At 43.4% G+C, this 27,085-nt stretch overlaps 1 pseudogene; it reads right to left on the bottom strand.

The window, feature by feature from the left end:
- Positions 1-446: 446 nt before the first annotated feature.
- Positions 447-27,085, bottom strand: part of LOC110504166 — a 38,871-nt pseudogene continuing 12,232 nt past the window's right edge.

Here is a 27,085-nt window from a genome sequence, read left to right on the forward strand (position 1 = left end):
TGTATAGTGCCTTCAGAAATTATTCACACCCCTTGACTTTTTCCACATTTTGCTGTGTTATAGCCTGAATTTTGAATGGATTACATTAGATTTTTTTGTGTAACTGGCCTACACAGTGTCTAGGGCGGCTTGTGGTGGCTCTAGACACTTAAAGTTAGTGTTTCCTTTATTTTGGCACTTACCTGTAGGTTTCCTTCTAATTACAGTGCCTTGCGAAAGTATTCGGCCCCCTTGAACTTTGCGACCTTTTGCCACATTTCAGGCTTCAAACATAAAGATATAAAACTGTATTTTTTTGTGAAGAATCAACAACAAGTGGGACACAATCATGAAGTGGAACGACATTTATTGGATATTTCAAACTTTTTTAACAAATCAAAAACTGAAAAATTGGGCGTGCAAAATTATTCAGCCCCTTTACTTTCAGTGCAGCAAACTCTCTCCAGAAGTTCAGTGAGGATCTCTGAATGATCCAATGTTGACCTAAATGGTCGCAAAGTTCAAGGGGGCCGAATACTTTCGCAAGGCACTGTATATCAGTAAAACACATATAGAATGTTCTCTTCCGAGTCTCATTGATAGCCCTCTAGAGCAACATTATCATGGAATTTAAAGTGCCACTGTAGTGTCATGGATATGTTCCCCTTTGTTTGCACTTGCTTTTTTGGCCTCAGAGAAATTATCTTTCCACACAGCAGCAAAAGTCAGCAGGTATGACACTCCCAACTTTCCTTAGATCCACATCTTTGATGCATCTTTTGGAACATTGTCATCATTGTCATGAAGCCATCATTGGTTTTTGATATCAACAGACTTCTCTAGATTTAGCAGTAATTGTAAGAACCTCTACTATTGCCCTTTAAAATAACATCTTCCTCGCTTCATGGAAAGATTGAGATGTTCATCTTCAAAGTTTGTGCAAGTGAGGTCCTCTGCTGCATTGCCTGTTTTACAAGAGCTCTTTTGTACCTATTCAACGACTGGGGTCACTTCTTTGTGTTACTGAGCTTGCCGTCAAATGCCTCGAACATGGCCCGGAATCTGGAGTTGACGTCTGCCAGCAGAGCAGCAGGGGTGTCGAATTCCAACATCTGTTGTGGAATTGAGAAAATAAATAAAGTATTTTATGACCAACAAGTCTTTTGACTCACAACAGAAATGTGCCCTTAAGTATAATGTAGTATATCAAATATTTTGTTTAGTATATTAGCCCACCTTTCACATGATTCAATAGATTTGAGCTACTTTTGACCAGAACCCTATAGTCCCAGGTCAAAAGTAGTGCACTACATAGGGAATAGGGTGCTATTTGAGACATTGTATATTTCTATGGTGCAGAAGACCCACCTGTCCCTGGTCCAACACCATGATCCTGTTACAGCTCATCACTGTATTGAGGCGATGGGCGATGATCAGCGTGGTGCAGCTGCTGAACGACTCATGGATGGTGTCCTGAATCAGCCGGTCTGTCTCTGTGTCAATGGCTGCCATCGCCTCGTCCAACAGCAAGTTCTGGCAACCCCCAACACATGTCACATTTAAGCACACTTTGCAGAGAATGGTTCAATCTCTAAGGTTGGCAGAATAAGGAAGTAGTAATATTGGAAAGAATGGAAAAACAGTGTTGGTTCTTTGAACATGGACATAAATATTATAATCTTAATTAAGGAGTGTTATAACTAATGTAAGACTAGTCCCTAAATGCAACGTCTTTTGTCATCCTCAGTTGTTCGTATTTCCAACTGCATTCTACAGAATCAAAGTGAAATAACAATAGAAGCCATGTGGTGGCAATGTTACGCCTTTGGGAAGTTGCTGCCTTACATTCTCAATGTTCTTATGTGACAACCTCAAAAAGTAGGATGTGATGCACACAAGCTTTCCTATGTGGTAACATAGATTTATTTTATTTTAACTGCACTCATCTGTTGTACTGTGTGTCTGTGTGTTTGTGTGTGGTGTGGAGAGAAAGAGATGTGACACTAGTGTGTGTGTGTGCGTGCGTGCGTTTACCTTGCTGTGTCTAAGCAGTGCTCTTGCCACACACCGTAGTTGTCCCTCTCCTACTGAGAAGTTCTCTCCGTTCTCTGTCACCTCAGACTGGAGGGAAAGGGGCAGTTGGCTGATCTGAATATGATGGTAGACAAAATTAAGTCAAAACAAGCCACAGATATCGTTTTTCAACTGTTCCAACAACTCTAGAGGGGATTTTTAATCTTAAACAGGTCTAGGATTTGTTATCAATTACTCTCAGCAGTAATAACACTTTATCTGAAGATAGTATATATGCATTGCCTTATACTATACTATGATGCCAACATAAAGACTACTATATATATATACACACACACACACACACACACACACATATACATACATATACAGTGCCTTGCGAAAGTATTCAGCCCCCTTGAACTTTGCGACCTTTTGCCACATTTCAGGCTTCAAACAAAGATATAAGATATTTTTTTTGAAGAATCAACAACAAGTGGGACACAATCATGAAGTGGAACGACATTTATTGGATATTTCAAACTTTTTTAACAAATCAAAAACTGAAAAATTGGGCGTGCAAAATTATTCAGCCCCTTTATTTTCAGTGCAGCAAACTCCAGAAGTTCAGTGAGGATCTCTGAATGATCCAATGTTGACCTAAATGACTAATGATGATAAATACAATCCACCTGTGTGTAATCAAGTCTCCGTATAAATGCACCTGCACTGTGATAGTCTCAGAGGTCCGTTAAAAGTGCAGAGAGCATCATGAAGAACAAGGAACACACCAGGCAGGTCCGAGATACTGTTGTGAAGAAGTTTAAAGCCGGATTTGGATACAAAAAGATTTCCCAAGGATCACTGTGCAAGCGATAATATTGAAATGGAAGGAGTATCAGACCACTGCAAATCTACCAAGACCTGGCCGTCCCTCTAAACTTTCAGCCCTTGATCACTCTGGATGAACTGCAGAGATCTACAGCTGAGGTGGGAGACTCTGTCCATAGGACAACAATCAGTCGTATATTGCACAAATCTGGCCTTTATGGAAGAGTGGCGAGAAGAAAGCCATTTCTTAAAGATATCCATAAAAAGTGTTGTTTAAAGTTTGCCACAAGCCACCTGGAAGACACACCAAACATGTGGATGAAGGTGCTCGGGTCAGATGAAACCAAAATTGAACTTTTTGGCAACAATGCAAAACGTTATGTTTGGCGTAAAAGCAACACAGCTGAACACACCATCCCCACTGTCAAACATGGTGGTGGCAGCATCATGGTTTGGGCCTGCTTTTATTCAGCAGGGACAGGGAAGATGGTTAAAATTGATGGGAAGATGGATGGAGCCAAATACAGGACCATTCTGGAAGAAAACCTAATGGAGTCTGCAAAAGACCTGAGACTGGGACGGAGATTTGTCTTCCTACAAGACAATGATCCAAAACATAAAGCAAAATCTACAATGGAATGGTTCAAAAATAAACATATCCAGGTGTTAGAATGGCCAAGTCAAAGTCCAGACCTGAATCCAATCGAGAATCTGTGGAAAGAACTGAAAACTGCTGTTCACAAATGCTCTCCATCCAACCTCACTGAGCTCGAGCTGTTTTGCAAGGATGTCAGTCTCTCGATGTGCAAAACTGATAGAGACATACCCCAAGCGACTTACAGCTGTAATCGCAGCAAAAGGTGGCGCTACAAAGTATTCACTTAAGGGGGCTGAATAATTTTGCACGCCCAATTTTTCAGTTTTTGATTTGTTAAAAAAGTTTGAAATATCCAATAAATGTCGTTCCACTTCATGATTGTGTCCCACTTGTTGATTCTTCACAAAAAATACAGTTTTATATCTTTATGTTTGAAGCCTGAAATGTGGCAAAAGGTCGCAAAGTTCAAGGGGGCCGAATACTTTCGCAAGGCACTGTACATACATATACATACATATACATACATACTTACATACATACATATATACATATACATATATACACACACACACACACTCTCAAATAAACACATACAAGAACACACACATACATGTAATAGTGCCAAACATGCACACAAACATATAAAGTAGGCATTGCTGTAATGATTTCAGTTGTCCTTGATGTACTTTGTTTTAAAATTATTATTTTGTTTAAAAAATTGCATTGTTGGTTTCTTCTGTCTTTTCCTTTTTTCTCTTTAGTTCATTCTCTTGGTTGTTGGTGCATTGGGGAGTTCTTGGGGGTGGAGAATGGAATTAATTGTGTTAATTGCTTTTCTTCCGGTGGGAGGGGTCTCGAATGGATGAGGGACAGCTATTGGGGAACTGGGGGGGGGGGGGGGGGGGGGATCTTGGAGGGTTTCACAAGGTTGTGATCATGATCAAGGAAACTATTACATATATTTTATATCACCCTCACACATAAGTATGGCTCTGTTGCAGAAAGACTGATACATGTTTGATAGTGTGTTGATGCTGTATTGTTTGTCCTTCATGTTCTAATACTTTAATGTTACCCCTTCCTTGTGTTTTTTGTAATAAATAATAAATAAAAAAAATTATAAAAAAAGGACTACTTGAAATTTTTGAACAGACATTTATCATTATATTTGGGGTCTCTATTTATGCTTCCATTGACCATATATCCCTACTTACCACCTCCTTTATATGCGTCTTCTCAAGTGCATCCCAGATCTGAGCATCTGAGTATTTATTCCATGGGTTCAGATTGGACCTATTTGGTAAGAAAAAATAAGAATAAAGAATCAGACACTGATCTGGAGTCAGTACATTTTCCCACTAATGGTTAAGGTTAGGATTGGGGGAGGGGAAGCTGATTCTAGATATGTACATAGGGGAAACTTCGGTAAATCATTCATACATACCTGATGGTGCCAATGAAGAGAACGGGCTCCTGGGAAATGATTGACAGCTTGCTTCTCAGGTCGTCCAATCCAATCTGGGCAATGTTGATGCCGTCGATGGTGATGGAGCCCCCAGTCAGCTCCACCAGTCTGAAGAGAGATACGCCCAGTGAGGACTTCCATGGACAGATAGTAACGGGGTTGTGAGTGAACTATTCAGCATACCTATGATTAGTTCAGATACATGATAACTGTAATCTTCACATGTTGATGTGGTTAAACTGGATAAGGATTACTTCTTTGCTTCTATGAAAATCATTCAAAAACAAAAACACCAATACAAATGATTTCTTAGTAAATACCAGGTAAACACCAGCGGGGAAATAGGACTATAAAATGAAACAGTACTGATGTAAAATGATACATGGGAATAAAGGATGGTGAGTATCTGAGCCTGTGCGACCCACAATGCTGATGGTCTCCTCTGGCAGGATGTTAAAGGAGAGCTTCTTGAGTACCAGTGGCAGGTTGTCCTGGTAACACATCTCCACGTCCTGGAAGGAGATCTGTCCCTTATCTGGCCAGCAGGGAGCAGGAGAGGATGTCCCACTGATCTGTCTTGGTGCCTCACCCTCCAAGCTCTGACAGAATTTTTTTAATCCAATATCAAATTTTATTTGTCACATGCGCTGAATACAACAGGTATTACAGACCTTACAGTGAAATGCTTACTTACAAGCCCTTAACCAACAATGCTTTAAGTTAAGAAAAACAAGTGTACCGTAAAAAATGGAAAATAAAAGTAACAAATAATTAAACAGCAGCAGTAAAATAACAATAGCGAGGCTATATGTAGGGGGCAGACGGACAGAGTCAATGTGCGGGGGCACCGGTTAGTCAAGGTAATATGTACATGTAGATCGAGTTAAAGTGACTATGCATAGATAATAAATAGAGAGTAGCAGCAGCATACAAGAGGAGTCTGGGTAGCCCTTTGATTATCTGTTTAGGGGTAGAAGCTGTTAAGAAGCCTTTTGGACCTAAACTTGGCGCTCCAGTACCACTTGGCGTGCGATAGCAGAGAGAACAGTCCATGTCTAGAGTGGCTGGAGTCTTTGACAATTTTTAGGGCCTTCCTCTGACACCACCTGGTATAGAAGTCCTGGATGGCAGGAAGCTTGGCCCCAGTGATGTACTGGGACGTACACACTACCCTCTGTAGTGCCTTGCGGTCGGAGGCCAAGCAGTTGCCAGTCAGGATGCTCTTGATGGTGCAGCTGTAAAACCTTTTGAGGAGCTGAGAACCCAGGCCAAATCTTTTCAGTCTCCTGAGGGGGAATTGGCTTTGTCATGCCTTCTTCACAACTGTCTTAGTGTGTTTGGACCATGAGTTTGTTGGTGATGTAGACACCAAGCAACATGAAGCTCTCAACCTGCTCCACTACAGCCCCGTCGATGAGAATGGGGGCGTGCTCGGTCCTCCTTTTCCTGTCGTCCACAATCATCTCCTTTGTCTTGATCACGTTGAGGGAGAGGTTTTTGTCCTGACACCACACGGCCAGGTCTCTGGCCTCCTCCCTATAGGCTGTCTGATTGTTGTCGGTGATCAGGCCTACCACTGTTGTATCATCGGCAAACTTGATGATGGTGTTGGAGTTATGCATTGCCATGCAGTCATGAGAGATCAGGGAGTACATTAGGGGACTGAGCATGCACCACTGAGGGGCCCCCATGTTGAGGATCAGTGTGGCGGATGTGTTGTTGCCTACCCTTACCACCTGGGGGCGGCCCGTCAGGAAGTCCAGGATCCAGTTGCAGCGGGAGATGTTTAGTCCCAGGGTCCTTAGCTTAGTGATGAGCTTTCAGGGCATTATGTTGTTGAACACTGAGCTATAGTCTATTAATAGCATTCTCACATAGGAGTTCCTTTTGTCGAGGTGGGAAAGGGCAGTGTGGGGTGCAATAGAGATTGCATCATCTGTGGATCTGTTGAGACGGTATGCAAATTGTAGTGGGTCTAAGGTTTCTGGGATAAGGGTGTTGATGTGAGCCATAACCAGCCTTTCAAAGAAATGGATACAGACGTGAGTGCTACTGGTCGGTAGTCATTTTGGCAGCTTACCTTAGTGTTCTTGGGCACAGGGTGGTCTGCTTGAAACATGTTGGTATTACAGACTCAGTTTGAAAATATCAGTGAAGACACTTGTCAGTTAGTCAGCGCATGCGTGGAGTACACGTCCTGGTAATCTGTCTGTCCCTGAATGTTGACCTGTTTAAAGGTCTTACTCACATCGGCTACGGAGAGCGTGATCACAGTTGTCCGGAACAGCTGATGCTATCATGCATGTTTCAGTATTACTTGCCTGAAAATGAGCATTTAAGTAATTTAGCTGTGCTTCCTTTTGTAGTCTAATATTTTCCCAGCTCTGCCACATCCAACGGTCGTCGGAGCCGGTGTAGAACGATTCAATCTAGGTCCTGTATTGACGCTTTGCCTGTTTGATGGTTCGTCGGAGGGCATAGCGGGACTTCTTATAAACTTCCGGGTTTAGAGTCCCGCTTCTTGAAAGCGACAGCACTACCCTTTAGCTCAGAAAATGCGGATGTTGCCTGTAATCCATGGCTTCTGGTTGACGTCATCGATGCACTTATTGATGAAGCCATGTGACTGATGTGGTGTACTCCTCAATGCCATCGGAAGAATCCCGGAACATGTTCCAGTCTGTGCTAGCAAAACAGTCCTGTAGTTTAGCATCTTCTTCATCTGACCACTTTTTTATTCACCGAGTCACTGGTGCTTGAGTGTTGAGTGTTGATCTCTGTAGCTCCAATCCCAAGAAGCGAAACCACCTTTTTAACAGAAAATGTATTTATAGATCTCCAAAAGCTTGTTGGCGCTATAAGAAAAAGTTTACCTTATGATGAGTGGTGTGAAACAGGTCCTGTGATGTGTGACGGGCCACACACTGGGTTCTATATCTGCTTCCTGCTGGGATGTCATTGTGTTATTGGGATGTTGTGTTGGTGCACCGTACGCAGGAATGTGTATTGTGTGTGTGTGTGCCTACTTGCGAGTATGCTGTCCCTGTGTAAGTGTTGTTGCTTCATCTGTGCTTGTGTCCTGCTGTGTTAAATCTATAGGTGTGTGTTTGTGTCAGACTCAGCATGTGTGTACTTTCGATTCAGCCACACATGGTTCAGCCAATCAACAACCTTCCCCCGACTGTTGGCAGCACTCCCTGGTGTCATTAGGCCTACCTACCTACCTTTATATAATGATTGATCCTCTCCACTGATGTGAAGCGAGTCTGTCTCTGACAGCAATCTCACAGTGAACTGAAAAAGACCATTCAGCTGAAGAGGAGAGAGACAGAAGGAGATAGAGAAGAAAGCAAGAGAAGCGATAAGTCAATGATTAACACCCGCATACCCTATTACAATCAACCTAGACCCACGTCAACACTAGTGTTCATCCCAGTTTGCAATGATACCCTATGAATGAAGGAGCAGCACAAACCATAAACCTTTACGACCCCTATAGACAGACATGCTGATAAGGCTATACTTCTCCATTCAGCTCAATCAATTTCAATTCATAGTTCCCTAAGAGGGAGCTCCTTTCCACACCTGTAGTAATCCCACAGTGAAATTATAAATAAGACATCAAAAAGACTTAATTACAAACCTTTCCATTAAAGGGGAAGTCAAAATAATTAAACCATAGTAAAGATAAACCCTAACATTGTGTGTGCATTTGCATGTGCGTACGTCCATGCGTGTGTGTGTGTGTGTGTGTGTGTGTGTGTGTGTGTGTGTGTGTGTACTTGCACGGCGTAGGATATGGCCAAGCCTGCATAAGCTGGGGGGATGTGATTGTGCATGAAAACGATGAGCTACGGTGGTGATGAGAGTAATGCTGATCAGGTCCAGTCGAACAGCTAGCCAGGGCATAACACAGCTAAACAGGTAGTGGGAGGCCTGGTTGGTGTCTAATAAAGCCTGGTACCTGAGATACACAGCGACAAACCACTAAGAACAGTTCGTAACAGTCAACAGACTAATAACAGACTTCGTGGAACAGAGCAATAACAGACTTAGTCAGAGTCAACGGGCAAATAACAGGGACTTGGCGAGAGTCAAAGGGCCAATAACAGGGACTTGGTGAGAATCGAGGGAGGCCAGGCCAAACATGTTGAACCAAGGACACATGCATTAAAGGGATACTTTGGGATTTTGGCAATGATAATTTGTATGTCTCTGTCTAGTATGAAGGAAGTTAGAGGTAGTTTTGCGAGCCAATGCTAACTAGCGTCATTGCGAGGAACTTCCTTCAAAAATGTTTTATCCACGAGTTCATCTGACTTTGGAGGAGTAAATAAAGGGCCTCATTGCCAAAATTCCGAAGTATCCCTTTAAGGGGCTGGTAAACTGGACACGTACTGTGCTAGCCAGGATTCTACTCTCCTCACCTGTAAGCCTGCCTGGCACACATGGGTTTCAATGGGAGGCTGGCTTCCCTAACCAACTTGTATGATAGAGGCTGCCCAGTACCCACATTAGCTCAGCAGAAATGAAATGCTACTTAACTCAAACTCCAAGAAATGTTACCTAGGGACGTTAACTCATTAATTGTGCCACTTGGTAGACTTCTGGTGGGCTAAGCTCATTGGAAATGAACTGTCAAAACCAATATCTTAACAGTGTTTGAATAAATGTCCTGTGAGACAAAGGAAGTGTCTTCCTAGCAACGCTATATATTAGTGTACTGTTAGTGAGGCATACATTAAGTGTCTAACTATGAACGTTATATATTAGTTTACCACTAATGACAGATAAAGGGAGTGTCTTCTTATGAACACTATACACCGAGTATTCAAAACATTAGGAACATCTTCCTAATATTGAGTTGCCCTCAGAACAGCTTTAATTCGGCGGAGCATGGACTCTACAAAGTGTCGAAAGCCTTCCACAGGGATGATACCCTTGTTGACTCCAAATCTTCCTACAGTTGTTTCAAGTTGGCTGGATGTTCTTCGAGTGGTGGAAACATTTTTGATACACAAAGGAAACTGTTGATTGTGAAAACCCCAGCAGCGTCAGAGTTCTTGACACACACACCGGTGTGCCTGGCACCTACTATCATACCCCGTTCAAAGGCACATACATCTTGTCTTGCAAATTCTGTTCTCACCTGTTCAAAAAGTCATCCCCTCTGCCATAGGCGTGAATGGTGGACAGCCCCTGGAGAGTGCTGGTGATGTGCGAGGTGAAAGGTGACTGGCTGATGTTCTCTCGACGCTTTAGTTCACGAATCAGAACCCTAGCCAGACAAACAGGAAGTGGAACGTCTATTACATATAAACATACCAGAGCACCACTTTAGGGATGGTAAAAAAAGTACATTCACTCAGCATTTCTCGAATCTCTACTCTGTGTCTCTGTGACCCCCAGCCAACAATGTTGTTTGAGAACGAAACACCCTTTTTCTACAACAGCCTTGTGAAATATCTAGGGATGGTGATCAAGGAGAGGATTGAGAAACACTGCGTTATACAGTTGAAGTGGGAAGTTTACATATAGTGGGGCAAAAAAGTATTTAGTCAGCCACCAATTGTGCAAGTTCTCCCACTTAAAAAGATGAGAGAGGTCTGTAATTTTCATAGGTACACTTCAACTATGACAGACAAAATGAGATTTATTTGCAAATTATGGTGGAAAATAAGTATTTGGTCACCTACAAACAAGCAATATTTCTGGCTCACACAGACCTGTAACTTCTTTAAGAGGCTCCTCTGTCCTGCACTCGTTACTTGTATTAATGGCACCTGTTTGAACTTGTTATCAGTATAAAAGACACCTGTCCACAACCTCAAACAGTCACACTCCAAACTCCACTATGGCCAAGACCAAGGAGCTGTCAAAGGACATCAGAAACAAAATTGTAGACCTGCACCAGGCTGGGAAGACTGAATCTGCAATAGGTAAGCAGCTTGGTTTGAAGAAATCAACTGTGGGAGCAATTATTAGGAAATGGAAGACATACAAGACCAGTGGCTTCTTCCTTGTTTTACTGTGGATATAGATACTTGTGTACCTGTTTCCTCCAGCATCTTCACAAGGTCCTTTGCTGGTGTCCTGGGATTGATTTGCACTTTTCGCACCAAAGTACGTTCATCTCTAGGAGACAGAACGTGTCTACTTCCTGAGCGGTATGATGGCTGCGTGGTCCCATGGTGTTTATAATTACTATTGTTTGTACATGTGTATTGGTACCTTCAGGCATTTGGAAATTGCTTCCAAGGATTAACCAGACTTGTGGAGGTCTACAATTATTTTTCTGAGGTCTTGGCTGATATCTTTTGATTTTCCCATGATGTCAAGGAAAGAGGCACCGAGTTTGAAGTTAGATGTATTTCAAGGCCTACAGGTACACCTTCAATAGACTCAAATTATGAGAAGCTTCTAAAGCCATGACATAATTTTCTGGAATTGTTTAACTTCTGACCCACTGAAATTGTGATACAGTGAATTATAAGTGAAATAATCTGTCTGTAAACAATTCTTGGAAAAATGACTCATGTCATGCACAAAGTAGATGTCCTAACCGACTTGCAAAAAACTATAGTTTGTTAACAAGACATTTGTGGAGGGGTGGAAAAACTAGTTTTAATCGTCGTTTTGGTGGACTATGATATGATGAGAGGACACAGGGAGTCAGAGTATAATTCTTCCCAGGACAACCATTTCCTGACAGGGCTCTTAGAATCATTTCTGATTTCTGTTTGATTTTATGAGCAGCACACCCACACAACTACGACGCAAGTGAGAGGGGTTTATTGACAAAGGTGGGGTGGAGTTCTACTTTTAGGTCCATAGATAGGATTGGCTGCACTTGTGAATAACAAATCTGTCCATAAATGAATCATCCCTTTTTCTCAGAAAGCGGAGGGAAGGAGGCAGGAATAGGACAGAGCATGAAACAACATGACACTTGTCCTTGTTCTGAGGTTTCCTACACAAACATGTTTATGCAGTTGGTACTTTCATCTATCGATACCAACTGGCAAAGTAAACCACATTAACAAAGGAGACGTGTCCCAGCACTCTATTCCCTTATAGTGCGGGCCTTGGTCATAGGTAGTGCACTATATAGGGAATAGGGTGCTTTTTGGGTTTGCTTTTAAATGAGGTAACCAGTTTGATGCGATTCAGATGATTCATGTTGAATATCAAATCTCGAGAAGTCGTTGAGTTGTGACTTTGCACGCCATTTCATCATATTTCATTCTTCGCATGTATTTTTTCACGCATTGTGTGGTAGTAGGCTAGATGTGAACCACAAAAGCTGCACTTTTTATATCTTGTGAATCAAACATGGTTTTCTTCCCACTGATTTTGTATATTACCCAAAAGACCTACAGAACCCTAATCCATCTCTACACTTCTTCTATTTTAATCAACACAAGTAGGCATGGACATTCACACACTCACAGCCAATCCTGCTCGTCTAAATCGATTGGTTGGAGCCTGACCTGGAGACACGGTTGACAATGAGGAGGAAAGCTCCCAGGGGAAAGAGGGAGAGCAGAAACCAGGGCAATACGATGCACACCATGGCCAGGCAGAAAAGCACCACGGTCATGTTCTGGAGCAGCATCTCAGCATACATGGCCAGACGGACGTCCACTGTGGATGGAGAGAGAGATAGACAAAGAGATCGAGAGAGAAAGGGAGATAGAAAGAGATACAGAAAGAGATACAGAGAGGGAGAGAGAACTGTCAGATTGTCTGTGTTGTATGGGGACCTCAATGCGCTGAGTATGAAGTCAAGGCAAATCATTGGGTGCCTCACCCTCGTCCATGTCACAGGAGAAGCGGGTGAGGATGCGGCCCAGAGGTGTCGTGTCAAAGAAGCGCATGGGGCTCAGGATGAGGCGGTGGAATAGCTTGGCAGCCCGAACAGTGCACTGTCATACAGAAACACAGATGTGTTCAAACACGGCGCCAGACACAACATAAACATAACAAATACATCAAAACAGCCATAACTCTGGTAAACAGATTGTCGGGACTCAGGAAAGCTTTACCAAACACCCAGACGCAGCAAATGCAAAACATAACAGCAGTAGAGATTAGAGAATCGTTGCTAGCATACACAGCTATGTACACATTCTAACACTCATATGACACATATGCTATGTTGCTAATGCTAGCTAGCTTGTTCTTGGATGCAAACATTGGTGAAATGTAAGAACAATTCCGCGAACACAACAGCCAACTTGTGGAGGCCCTGTGAGCATTTGACCCAGAGTGCCATGACTTTCTATATGTGGAAAAGGTTAAAGAAACAAAACAGATTTGACGGTTGCTTGGCAGTTTTTGTAGACTGAAATCGCCCACTCCGGCTCCAATGAGGACGAATGGCCTTCACTTGATATCCTGCAATGGTACTCTGGGCATTTTTCCACTATGCCAATCGTTCTGACCGCACTGACACATGGATTGACTTTTGGGGCGTACACAGCTACTTGCGAGAATATATTTCCCGCTTTGACAAACGTGTTCAGTCATGACAGAAGAAGCATGCTACACCCGAGGAAAGCTCAACAAATCCAGCTGGCATTTGAGGGGGATTTTACAAGAAGATTTCAGGGAGAACGTTATGATCGATTACCCAGGAAGTCCCACAGAGCATCAAGGAGGCTGAAACTCTTTTGAAAAGGGAAGAAAATCGAGCTGGTTGTTTTTTATCCAAATCTTGGTGGCATAATTTCAGCAAAAACCTAGGGTATGGGATGGCAAAATGACATCCTTAGCCAGTCTATAGGCCTACAGGTTTTCAATGGCATTGCTTTAGTGTGTAGGGCACCGTCCATGGTACCGATAGAGGTACACTCAATGTTCTAGGAATTTGAACTTATTGTGATATAGCGTAGAGCTGTGGCAGTCATGACATTTTCTCAGCCAGTTATTGTCATACACAAGACTGCCGAGTCTCACGGTAATTGACTGCAATTAACGTCACAATAAATCTATTATTTATTTTAGTCAGGTCTAAAGAAACATTAGGATATGAAAAAAATATATTTTAGAAAAACAGAATATTAGTTGGCCTACATGGATGGCTATTCTCCATGCCATAGGCTGTAGATGTGTTCATTTAGCTGACAAGATATACTTCTAAGTCCCATTGCATTTTATATTATATGATTTTATAGTAAGAATAATATGATTGAACTTCGCTGAATAAAACAGAAAGAATATTTTTCCTATTCCGGAGAGAGTGCGCATATGAAACGCCTATGTTGAGCGTAAAAGTGATAGTTTGAAAAAAGTAGTATACACTAGATTGAGTTATTTGGCAACTTTAGTTGTGAATGATACGAACCTCAATGTCTTAGAGACCAAAACATATAAGGGCTGCACGATGCGGCTATAGGCTATTGATTTGAGAAAGTGGCAAAAAAATTATTGCTTCTGGCTGCACAGCTGTTCGCTTATCAATTGATCAAATGTTCACTCATCAGACTATTCTCAATTTAATCGAGTCTTCACTCACTAATAAACCCTTTTTCAGGACCCTGTCTTTCAAAGATAATTCGTAAAAATCCAAATAACTTCACAGATCTTCATTGTAGAGGGTGTAAACACTGTTTCCCATGCTTGTTCAATGAACCATAAACAATTTATGAACACGTTAAGACACTAACAGCTTACAGATGGTAGGCAATTAAGGTCACAGTTATGAAAACTTAGGACACTAAAGAGGCCTTTCTCCTTTCTACTGACTATGAAAAGCACAAACAGAAAGATGCCCAGGGTCCCTGCTCATCTGTGTGAACGTGCCTTAGGCATGCTGCAAGGAGGCATGAGGACTGCAGATGTGGCAACTGTGAGACGTACTGTGAGACCCCAAAGACAGCAATACAGAGAGACAGGACGGACAGCTGATCGTCCTCACAGTGGCAGACCACGTGTAAGATGGAGGATCGGTACCTCCGAACATCACACCTGCGGGACAGATACAGGATGGCAACAACAACTCCCCGAGTTACACCAGGAACGCACAATCCCTCCATCAGTGCTCAAACTGTCCGCAATAGGATGAGAGAGGCTGGACTGAGGGCTTGTAGGCCTGTTGTAAAGGCAACAATGTCGCCTATGGGCACAAACTCACTGTCGCTGGACCAGACAGGACTGGCAAAAAGTGCTCTTCACTGACGAGTCGCGGTTTTGTCTCACAATATGCGGTAGGCTATGTATTGTATAGGCACAATCATACACCTATGCGTATACATAAACTCCACTATGCATATGTGTATTTTGAAATAATCATCACCTTAGAAAATGCTGTCCATTTTGTTGTGTTACACTTTGAAACAACATCCACAACGACCATGATTTACATTTCTTTCTTCAAATTAATCTGAGCTGCAAAATCTGGACCCCTACAAATCAGCTGGGCTAGACAATCTGGACCCTCTAAAATTATCCGCCGCAATTGTTGCAACCCCTATCACTAGCCTGTTCAACCTCTTTCGTATCGTCTGAGATCCCTAAAGATTGGAAAGCTACCGCGGTCATCCCCCTCTTCAAAGGGGGAGACACTCAAGACCCTAACTGTTACAGACCTATATCTATCCTACCCTGCATTTCTAAAGTCTTCGAAAGCCAAATTAACAAACAGATCACCGACCATTTCGAATCCCACCGTACCTTCTCCGCTATGTAATCTGGTTTACTAGCTGGTCATGGGTGCACCTCAGCCACGCTCAAGGTCCTAAACGAAATCATAACCGCCATCGTGCAGTTATGACGATGGCTGTGCAGCAGTCTTCATCAACCTGGCCAAGGCTTTCGACACCGCATTCTTATCGGTAGACTCAGCCTTGGTTTCTCAAATGACTGCCTCGCCTGGTTCACCAACTACTTTTTGGATGGAGTTCAGTGTGTCAAATCGGAGGGCCTGTTGTCCGGGCCGACTCTTTTTCTCTGTATACATCAATGATGTCACTCTTGCTGCTGGTGAGTCTGATCCACCTCTACGCAGACGACACTATTCTGTATACTTCTGGCCCTTCTTTGGACACTGTTAACAACCCTCTAGACGATCTTCAATGCCATACAACTCTCCTTCCGTGGCCTCCAACTGCTATTAAATTCAAGTAAAACTAAATGCATGCTCTTCAACCGATCGCTACCTGCACCTGCCCGCCCGTCCAGCATCACTACTCTGGACGGTTCTGACGTAGAATACGTGGACAACTACAAATACCTAGGTGTCTGGTTAGACAGTAAACTCTCCTTCCAGACTCACATCAAACATCTCCAATCCAAAGTTAAATCTAAAATTGGCTTCCTATTTCATAACAAAGCATCCTTCACTCATGCTGCCAAACATACCCTCGTAAAACTGACCATCCTACCGATCCTCGACTTTGGCGATGTAATTTATAAAATAGCCTCCAATACCCTACTCAATAAATGGGATGCAGTCTATCACAGTGCCATCTCTTTTGTCACCAAAGCACCATATATTACCCACCACTGCGACCTGTACGTTCTCGTTGGCTGGCCCTTACTTCATACTCGTCGCCAAACCCACTGACTCCAGGTCATCTACAAGACCCTGCTAGGTAAAGTCCCCCCTTATCTCAGCTCACTGGTCACCATAGCAGCACCCACCTGTAGCATGCACTCCAGCAGGTATATCTCCCGGGTCACCCCCAAAACCAATTCTTCCATTGGCCGCCTCTCCTTCCAGTTCTCTGCTGCCAATGACTGGAACGAACTATAAAAATCTCTGAAACTGGAAACACTTATCTCCCTCACTAGCTTTAAGCACCAGCTGTCAGAGCAGTTTACAGATTACTGCACCTATGCATTGCCCATCTATAATTTAGCCCAAACAACTACCTCTTTCCCTATTGTATTTATTTGATTTATTTATTTAGCTCCTTTGCACCCCATTATTTTTATTTCTACTTTGCACATTCTTCCACTGCAAATCTAGCATTCCAGTGTTTTACTTGCTATATTGTATTCACTTCAACACCATGGCCTTTTTTGCCTTTACCTCCCTTATCTCACCTCATTTGCTCACATCGTATAGACTTATTTCTCTACTGTATTATTGACTGTATGTTTGTTTTACTCCATGTGTAACTCTGTGTTGTTGTATGTGTCGAATTGCTTTGCTTTATCTTGGTCAGGTCGTAATTGTAAACAAGAACTTGTTCTCAACTACCTGATTAAACAAAAGGTGAAATAAAATATATATTTTTTGAACTTTATGTTTATTGTGGTAAAGCACGATATAAGCACAATTTAATTCAAATGCAAGAACCCTGGAAAATGTTTCCCCATTGTCAATTTCAACTGCCCCCTGGCGCCAGGCCTGGTCACTGTGCTGTTAAGCAAGTGGAATGTTTGTGTCAGCCCATCTGTCAACGACTCATACATAAATGAATGTCTGGCAGGCTGACACAGAAAGGTTATGACCGTATGTCTAAGTTAACAATGAAAAACGTCTGGCCAATTGTACAGAAATTACTTTTGGCAGGAGAAAACACAGTAAATCTATTAATGGAATATCCAACACCCACACATTCACGTCACAGCTAGGGGTAAAAAAAAAAAATTAGCCATCTTTGGAAAGTTAGTGGCACACAATTACGTGGGGACATGACCACTGTAATGGGCTGTCAGAAAAGTTTAGCAAAGGAAAGGGGACATATATCCAAATGGACTGGGAAACACAGAGGAGCACACACACACACACACAGGCACGCACGCGCACACAGAGGCACGCACGCGCACACACAGAGGCATGAACGCGCAGACACAGAGGCACGAATGTGCACACAGAGGCATGCACACGCACACAGAGGCATGCACACGCACACAGAGGCATGCACACGCACACAGAGGCATGCACACGCACACAGAGGCATGCACACGCACACAGAGGCATGCACACGCACACAGAGGCATGCACACGCACACAGAGGCATGCACACGCACACAGAGGCATGCACACGCACACAGAGGCATGCACACACACACACACACACAGAGGCATGCACACACACACACAGAGGCATGCACACACACACACAGAGGCATGCACACACACACACAGAGGCATGCACACACACACACAGAGGCATGCACACACACACACAGAGGCATGCACACACACACACAGAGGCATGCACACACACACAGAGGCATGCACACACACACACAGAGGCATGCACACACACACAGAGGCATGCACACACAAATTATAGTAGAGCAACTCATGAAAACGGCTGAAAGAATAAGACAATTAGAGGGAGTCAAGGTTCTACCACAACCACTTTGCACCGCTTTCCTTTGAAAGGGCCTGAGTGTTAATCAATGAAAACCTGATAACGTTCCAAATGGTACCCTATGAGCTCGTCAAAAGTAGTGCACCATACAGGGAATAGGGTGCCATTTGGGAAGCACCCAGTGATGCACTCTCCTTTGACATGCCAATGAATGGTCAGGACATCGAGATGGGAGAACAATCCACAAGAACAATCCACAAGAACCACTCTAAAAGACATTTGAGCTTGACCTTGACAAACACTAGCCCCCTCATTGTCTTCAGGAAGAGAGCGGCTCCCATGGTCAGCACATAAACTCTTGAGTAGTATTGAACATGAGGGTTGAGCCTCATGCTATCGTTTGCCAAAGCTGCCACCGTTTCATTGGTTTTGTTCTCCAGGATTAATGATGTGTTCTGAGAGCAGATGAGAGTAACAAATCCCCATGAAGGAAACACACACAGGGCCGCCTCGGAAAAAACTGAATTTATATCTAATGAATGAGATAAATAAAACAGTACTGAGTCCAAGATAGAATACATGAAAGAAGCAGCCATTCGAATGATGTCGCTATTCCAAACGCATTCTTCAAATCTGACATGGACGACAGCTTTGCAGCACAACTGTTTTTCGGTGGCTCGTCCCTTGTTTTAATTATGTTTACCGCGTTTCTTTTTTAATTACTCGTGTTAAGATTAATGCTCTCACTTTCCCCAATACAACTCAGTGATGCGCAGAAGTCGTTTTTCTTGTGGTAGACATAGCCTCTACAGTGTACTGAGACATCCCTCTCAAGGTAGGCAGAAGTTGCCCTTTGCCACCTTTTTTTCATTCTAATGTTTCTAATAAGGATTGGGGGTATGGTAATCTGACCCTAATTGTGTGTCTGTGTGTAAGGCCATCATTTTGATCGAGTGGATCATCATTTAAATCCAGTGGATGATCATTTGGATCAAGTGCAAATAATATAATAAATCACCCCGCTGCCCTGGCGGATCCAGTAGCTCAGCCACCAGTTACTGAAGGCGATGTAGCCGGTGGTGAAGAGGAAGAGGTTGATGATGAAGGCACAAGGGCCTCCAGCTGCTTTGATGAAGGCCTTGTACACATCCCAGACCACGGCGTCAGAGCCCTTCTCCTCCGCTTTCATGAGCTGGTCTGGAGAGTAAAGAGCAGGAAAGAAAGGCGGGAAGGAGGGAAGAATAAAGAAAGGAATAAAAAAAAAAAGACCCATGTGAGTCATTTCCTTATTTCAAGCCCCAAAACTGTTTGAGGGAACACTTTAACACATTCTATCCATAGCGGTCGAGTCTCACCTTTCTGTTTCTCCATCGTAGGTCTGGCGACTTTAGCGACAATTGTGGTGGACTCAACCTTTTCCTCCCCCCCTTCTCCTTATTTTTCAGGTTATTTTTCACCAGGTTCTCGGGAAAAAAGCCAGAGAGAGCTACAGCATAAGACCCCACAAATCCTGGCGAAGCCATAACAATGGCCAGTGAGTAATTTAAAACAGACATCGGTGACAGGGTCTTTAGCGGTGCGACACCGGTAAATCAATGCACGCATAAATAATGAAGTCCTTGTATACGCTAACATTTCCCAGCCACCCGCTTGGCTTCTCCTGTCTCATGAATTATGCAGGATGGATGTATGATGTCATTGTGTAAAGAGGGATGAAAGGTGTTTTTACATAAAGGAGAGCTGGAGCTGGACTAGCCTGGTCCCAGATCAGTTTGTGCTGTCTTGCCTAGTCATAGATCTGTTAGTAAAACAGCACAAACAGATATGTGACCAGGCTAGTTGGACGTGCGCCGTGTGGTTGGCATTACCTTCTGCTGTACACTGTTTAAGGGGTGGCGTAGTCACTGTCTCTTCCCATGAGCTGGTTGTGGGTGCCATGCTCTGCAATCTGCCCTTCCTTCATCAGAATCACGTCGTCACACTCTGCCAGGTACTGAGAGAGTGTCAACACCAGTGATATATGTGATTCTCCTGTTGCAGAATCCTGGGATATAGTATGTTCCTCTATATTTCTATATGGCTCCTTTTCCTCAGCTTTCTCTATTCAGGCCAAATTCTTGTGATCCTTAACTTAGCCAAAATACATACATGTCAATGAGAGATTTGTGTGAAAGCTCAAGTTGCACAATGATCACTGAGCTACTGTATACAGTGGGGCAAAAATGTATTTAGTCAGCCACCAATTGTGCAAGTTCTCACCCTTAAAACGATGAGGCCTGTAATTTTCATCATAGGAACACTTCAACTATGACAAAATGAGAAAAAAAAAATCCAGAAAATCACATTGTAGGATTTTTTATGAATTTATTTGCAAATTATGGTGGAAAATAAGTATTTGGTCGCCTACAAACAAGCAATATTTCTGGCTCTCACAGACCTGTAACAACTTCTTTAAGAGGCTCCTCTGTCCTGCACTCGTTACCTGTATTAATGGCACCTGTTTGAACTTGTTATCAGTATAAAAGACAACTGTCCACAACCTCAAACAGTCCCACTCCAAACTCCACTATGGCCAAGACCAAAGAGCTGTCAAAGGACACCAGAAACAAAATTGTAGACCTGCACCAGGCTGGGAAGACTGAATCTGCAATAGGTAGGCAGCTTGGTTTGAAGAAATCAACTGTGGGAGCAATTATTAGGAAATGGAAGACATACAAGACCACTGATAATCTCCCTCGATCTGGGGCAAGATCTCACCCCGTGGAGTCAAAATGATCACAAGAACGGTGAGCAAAAATCCCAGAACCACACGGGGGGACCTAGTGAATGACCTGCAGAGAGTTGGGACCAAAGTAACAAAGCCTACCATCAGTAACACACTACGCCGCCAGGGACTCAAATCCTGCAGTGCCAGACGTGTCCCCCTGCTTAAGCCAGTACATTTCCAGGCCCGTCTGAAGTTTGCTAGAGAGCATTTGGATGATCCAGAAGAAGATTGGGAGAATGTCGTATGGTCAGATGACACCAAAATATAACTTTTTGGTAAAAACTCAACTCGTCGTGTTTGGAGGACAAAGAATGCTGAGTTGTATCCAAAGAACACCATACCTACTGTGAAGCATGGGGGTGGAAACATCATGCTTTGGGGCTGTTTTTCTGCAAAGGGACCAGGACGACTGATCCGTGTAAGGGAAAGAATGAATGGGGCCATGTATCGTGAGAATTTGAGTGAAAACCTCCTTCCATCAGCAAGGGCATTGAAGATGAAACGTGGCTGGGTCTTTCAGCATGACAATGATCCCAAACACACCGCCCGGGCAACGAAGGAGTGGCTTCGTAAGAAGCATTTCAAGGTCCTGGAGTGGCCTAGCCAGTCTCCAGGTCTCAAACCTATAGAAAATCTTTGGAGGGAGTTGAAAGTCTGTTGCACAGCAACAGCCCCAAAACATCACTGCTCTAGAGGAGATCTGCATGGAGGAATGGGCCAAAATACCAGCAACAGTGTGTGAAAACCTTGTAAAGACTTACAGAAAACGTTTGACCTCTGTCATTGCCAACAAAGGGTATATAACAAAGTATTGAGATAAACTTTTGTTATTGACCAAATACTTATTTTCCACCATAATTTGCAAATAAATTCATTAAAAATCCTAAAATGTGATTTTTCTCATTTTGTCTGTCATAGTTCAAGTGTACCTATGATGAAAATTACAGGCCTCTCTCATATTTTTAAGTGGGAGAACTTGCACAATTGGTGGCTGACTAAATACTTTTTTGCCCCACTGTATAGAGGAGAAAGCAAAGTCTAGATAGGGTTTTTCTCATTTCCTTTCAGTAGTAGTCCTTTCAGACTAAGCATCCCAAAGATATACAAAAGAGACTAGCTATGAAAGCCCATTCAGATCATTAATGCATTATGCAGGAATAAAACCATGTCAGATGACGTCGCCATATTACACAAGTCACTTATTTGCTGCAAATCATTCTGAATCTCACATCATTCAGATGATCCGTAGCTCATTTTACCTGAAGCTGCTGTGTGACAAAGATGGTCTTGCCCTTGGACACTGTGCGGATGTCGTTGTGGAAGAGCTGAGAGCCCACGTGGGTGTCCACAGCACTGAGAGGATCATCTAGGAGTAGAATGGTTCGCTCGCTGTACAGGGCACGTGCTGGGCTTACCCGCTGGTGCTGCCCGCCACAGGTTGGCACCACTCTCCCCGATCTAGAGTGAGAACATTGAGACAATGTTGACAAAATGTATCAAGGATTATTTCTCAATACATGGGCATCATAGGCCAGAACAGATGAGGACATAAAGATAGTTACATAAACACTTGTGTTTTCTCATAAAATACTACAGTGCACCCCAAAACATTCCATCTATAAACGCATGTACTACTTACTAGCCTTGTACATAGTTATTCCACTTTCTGCTACTTTGGTAAGGTCTATGCATTGTACAGTGTGGCCATAGTTCACATTGAGAGGATATCCAACAGAGAGATGTATGTATCAGACCTCTATTACCTCAGTCATATCCCCATAGGGCAGCTCTGTCAGATCAGGGATCAGGCAGCAGGCATCGAGCACAGAATTATACCTAATAAGGAAACACTGCCAAGGACATGAGTTAACATGAGAGGGAAACAGTCATTGTCGAGAGAAATGAGTAAGCCATGAGTTCGAAATGTCTTTGGCCCTTGTCAATGTGAAACTATCAAACTATGACATCCAAATGTGGTTTGTCATGGACTACAGACAATTAGCTGTTGATTTTATATACGCAAAATCAATCAATCTTACTTGTCTTCATCATATCCTTTTCCAAACAGGACGTTCTCTCTCAGTGAGTCGTTGAAGATCCAGGCCTGTTGAGCGACATACGCAATGCCACCACTGGCTGCCACGTTGCCCTCCAGCAGGGTCATCTGTTTAACACCAGGGATAAGACATGTTAATACATACTAGAGGTAAAGCTGACCTGGGCCAAAAGTCAAATACTTTCAGGGAAATACTTGAGCAGCGTTTGACTTCCTTTTCCCAGTACAATGGAACCAATGGAATAGTCCCAAAAGTGCCAATTTCAGGCTTAGTCAAACACACCTCAAATGCTTTCAAAAAATCTAATCAAATTTTATTTGTCACATACACATGGTTAGCAGATGTTAATGCGAGTGTAGCGAAATGCTTGTGCTTCTAGTTCCGACAATGCAGTAATAACCAACAAGTAATCTAGCTAACAATTCCAAAACTACTACCTTATAGACACAAGTGTAAGGGGATAAAGAATATGTACATAAAGATATATGAATGAGTGATGGCACAGAGCGGCATAGGCAAGATACAGTAGATGGTATTGAGTGCAGTATATACATATGAGATTAGTATGTAAACAGTGGCATAGTTAAAGTGGCTAGTGATACATGTATTACATAAAGATGCAGTAGATGATATAGAGTACAGTATACACGTATACATATGAGATTAATAATGTAGGGTATGTAACATTATATTAGATAGCATTTTTTAAAGTGGCTAGTGATATATTTTACATCATTTCCCATCAATTCCCATTATTAAAGTGGCTGGAGTTGAGTCAGTGTGTTGGCAGCAGCCACTCAATGTTAGTGGTGGCTGTTTAACAGTCTGATGGCCTTGAGATAGAAGCTGTTTTTCAGTCTCTCGGTCCCAGCTGTGATGCACCTGTACTGACCTCGCCTTCTGGATGATAGCGGGGTGAACAGGCAGTGGCTCGGGTGGTTGTTGTCCTTGATGATCTTTATGGCCTTCCTGTGACATCGGGTGGTGTAGGTGTCCTGGAGGGCAGGTAGTTTGCCCCCGGTGATGCGTTGTGTAGACCTCACTACCCTCTGGAGAGCCTTACGGTTGTGGGCGGAGCAGTTGCCGTACCAGGCGGTGATACAGCCCGACAGGATACTCTTGATTGTGCATCTGTAGAAGTTTGTGAGTGCTTTAGGTGACAAGCCGAATTTCTTCAGCCTCCTGAGGTTGAAGAGGCGCTGCTGCGCCTTCTTCACGATGCTGTCTGTGTGGGTGGACCAATTCAGTTTGTCTGTGATGTGTACGCCGAGGAACTTAACTTACTACCCTCTCCGCTACTGTTCCATCGATGTGGATAGGGGGGTGTTCCCTCTGCTGTTTCCTGAAGTCCACAATCATCTCCTTAGTTTTGTTGACTTTGAGTGTGAGGTTATTTTCCTGTCTGGTTTGTAGGGGAATCCCCCAGTAAGCTGGTGATATTTGAAGGCCAATGATCTAGATCCTCACCTGTCCCAGTAGAGCAGACAGAAGCTCTTTCCACTCCCCACACCTCCACAGATTCCTACCAGCGTCCCCTGCAGATTAGAATGATACCAGTGATGTAATATTATGGATTTGTATTGAAATGCACTCAGTCAATTTAAAAGGAAAGAAGTGCAAAGTTGTGGTACAGCCTTGACTCCCTATAATTGTCTACTCTTTCAGCCGCTCTCTTTTTTCCATGAGTTGAACTACTATATTTGAAAGTGCCTGCAGGCTAAATCCATTTTTCTGTCCAGTGCCAGTGACTTAATGCTTTAGAGTGTGTTTGTGCATGTGTATATTTGTAAATGAGCCGTTTACCTTCTTGACGCACAGATCGATTCGATGCCGGGTCTTGTGCAGCGGCGGGCGGGTGGTCGAGCTCTGGGTGGAGGAGATGGTGCTCTGGGGGCTCTCCTGTTCCATGTGGGTGAGGAGCTTTTGTCCGTTGGGACTCTCGTTGTTCCCCTTGACCTTCTCTGCAATGATATACAGGCTCAGTTTCTCCTTGCGCAGTACACGTCGCATCCCGCCTCTTTTCTTCTTGTGGACAGTGATGGCTTTGGTGGGAGCTTTGGCCTTCTCCCAAGCCAACGTGGCATCACGGAACTCCACTGAATTCATAGGGCTGTCCGTTTTGGCCATCACAACCTCTCGGTCCTCCATCAAAAAGAGTCTCTGTTGACACAGATATGATAAGATGGACATTGAAAATTTGCATGAGGAGCTGATTAATTAATATGTCCATTTTGAAGTGCTGACAACAGTCCTTGCTGACTGAACGCTAGCTGACTTCGTGCCACAATCATTCCCAATTTTTGTACAACGATCTCGTCTGTCTTGTTTCTACCCGAAATCGGTTGACTGCCACAGAACCCTTGATAAAGCTTGTACAGCCAAGAGCGTGACCTTGAGGGCAAAGGTCATTGAGTTGAAGACTGCGACAACAGTGAAGGCCTGAAAGGAGCAGAGGGAGGAGGGGTCCAGCATAGTTCATTTAGTGAAATTCCACCTCTTTAAAAGCTTCTACGAATTTTATACAAACATCAACAAAAGCTACCGGTAGCTATTCAAAGCAATGAAAAGAGCACTCAGTTCCTGAAAAAGCACTTAATTCTTTAAAAGCTATTGACAGAGGTGCTTACCTGGGCTGCAGTGAGGTCATAACCCAAGGCCATGTGTAGAGTGAATGTGCAGACACTGGAAATCACCACGAATATGGGAGCCACGCCCACTGTGAGGCTCTGAACATAACCAGCCCTCTCCAATATCCCCCTCTCCTCTGAACACAGAGACAGAGACAGAGACAGAGAGAGAAGACAGTGAGAGCTCATCTTGTATTACCACTAGAGTCTTTCAGGAACTTAGTCTGACACTGTACATTTTGTATTCATCCTCAAACAACATTAGAGACACACTTACAGACATGGATAGAAATAAAAGAGACATGTTGGGCCTCGCGGCCATAAATGGTATAAAATGTACTTTTAAAATTGTGGGCCATTGGCAGCTGTCCCAGTCAAGTGCCCGTCTTGCCCTCCTTGTGTTCATGTATGTGTACATCTCCCAAATGTACAGTACCTTGTCAAAAGTTTGAACACCTACTCATTCAAGGGTTTTTCTTTATTTTTAGTATTTTCTACATTGCAGAATAATAGTGAAGACATCAAAACTATGAAATAACACATATGGAATCATGTAGTAACCAAAAAAAGTGTTAAACAAGCTCTTCAAAGTAGCCACCCTTTGCCTTGACTGCTTTGCACACCCTTGGCTCTCAACCAGCGTCACCTGGAATGCTTTTCAAACAGTCTTGAAGGAGTTCCCACATATGCTGAGCACTTGTTGGCTGATTTTCCTTCACTCTGCGGTCCAACTCATCCCAAACCATCTCGATTGGGTTAAGGCCGGGTGATTGTGGAGGACAGGTCATCTGATGCAGCACTCCATCACTCTCCTTCTTGGTCAAATAGCCCTTACACAACAAATGATAGTGGGACTAAGTGCAAATCAGATGGGATGGCGTGTCGCTGCAGAATGCTGTGGTAGCCATGCTGGTTATGTGTGCCATTAATTCTAAATAAATCAGACAGTGGCACCAGCAAAGAACCCCCACACCATCCCACCTCCTCCTCCATGCTTCACAGTGGGAACCGCACATGTGGAGATCATCCGTTCACCTATCCTGCGTCTCACAAAGACACGGCAGTTAGAGCAACAACATTTTTGGGGGGACTCATCCACCTGTCAAATGTCTATTGCTTGTGTTTCTTGGCCCAGGCAAGTCTCTTATTATTATTTGTGTCCTTTAGTAGTGGTCTCTTTGCAGCAATTTGACCATGAAGGCCTGATTCACGCAGTCTCCTCTGAACAGTTGATGTTGAGATGTGTCTGTTACTTGAACTCTGTGAAGCATTTATTTGGGCTGCAATTTCTGAGACTGGTTACTCTAATGAACTTATCCTCTGCAGCAAAGGTAACTCTGGGTCTTCCATTCCTGTGGCGGTCCTCATGAGTGCCAGTTTCATCATAGCGCTTAATGGTTTTTGCGACTGCACTTGAAGAAACTTTCAAAGTTCTCAATATGTTCCATATTGACTGACCTTCATGTCTTAAAGTAAT

This window comes from Oncorhynchus mykiss, chromosome 31, assembly GCF_013265735.2.
Source record: "Oncorhynchus mykiss isolate Arlee chromosome 31, USDA_OmykA_1.1, whole genome shotgun sequence".
Lineage (NCBI taxonomy): Eukaryota > Metazoa > Chordata > Actinopteri > Salmoniformes > Salmonidae > Oncorhynchus > Oncorhynchus mykiss.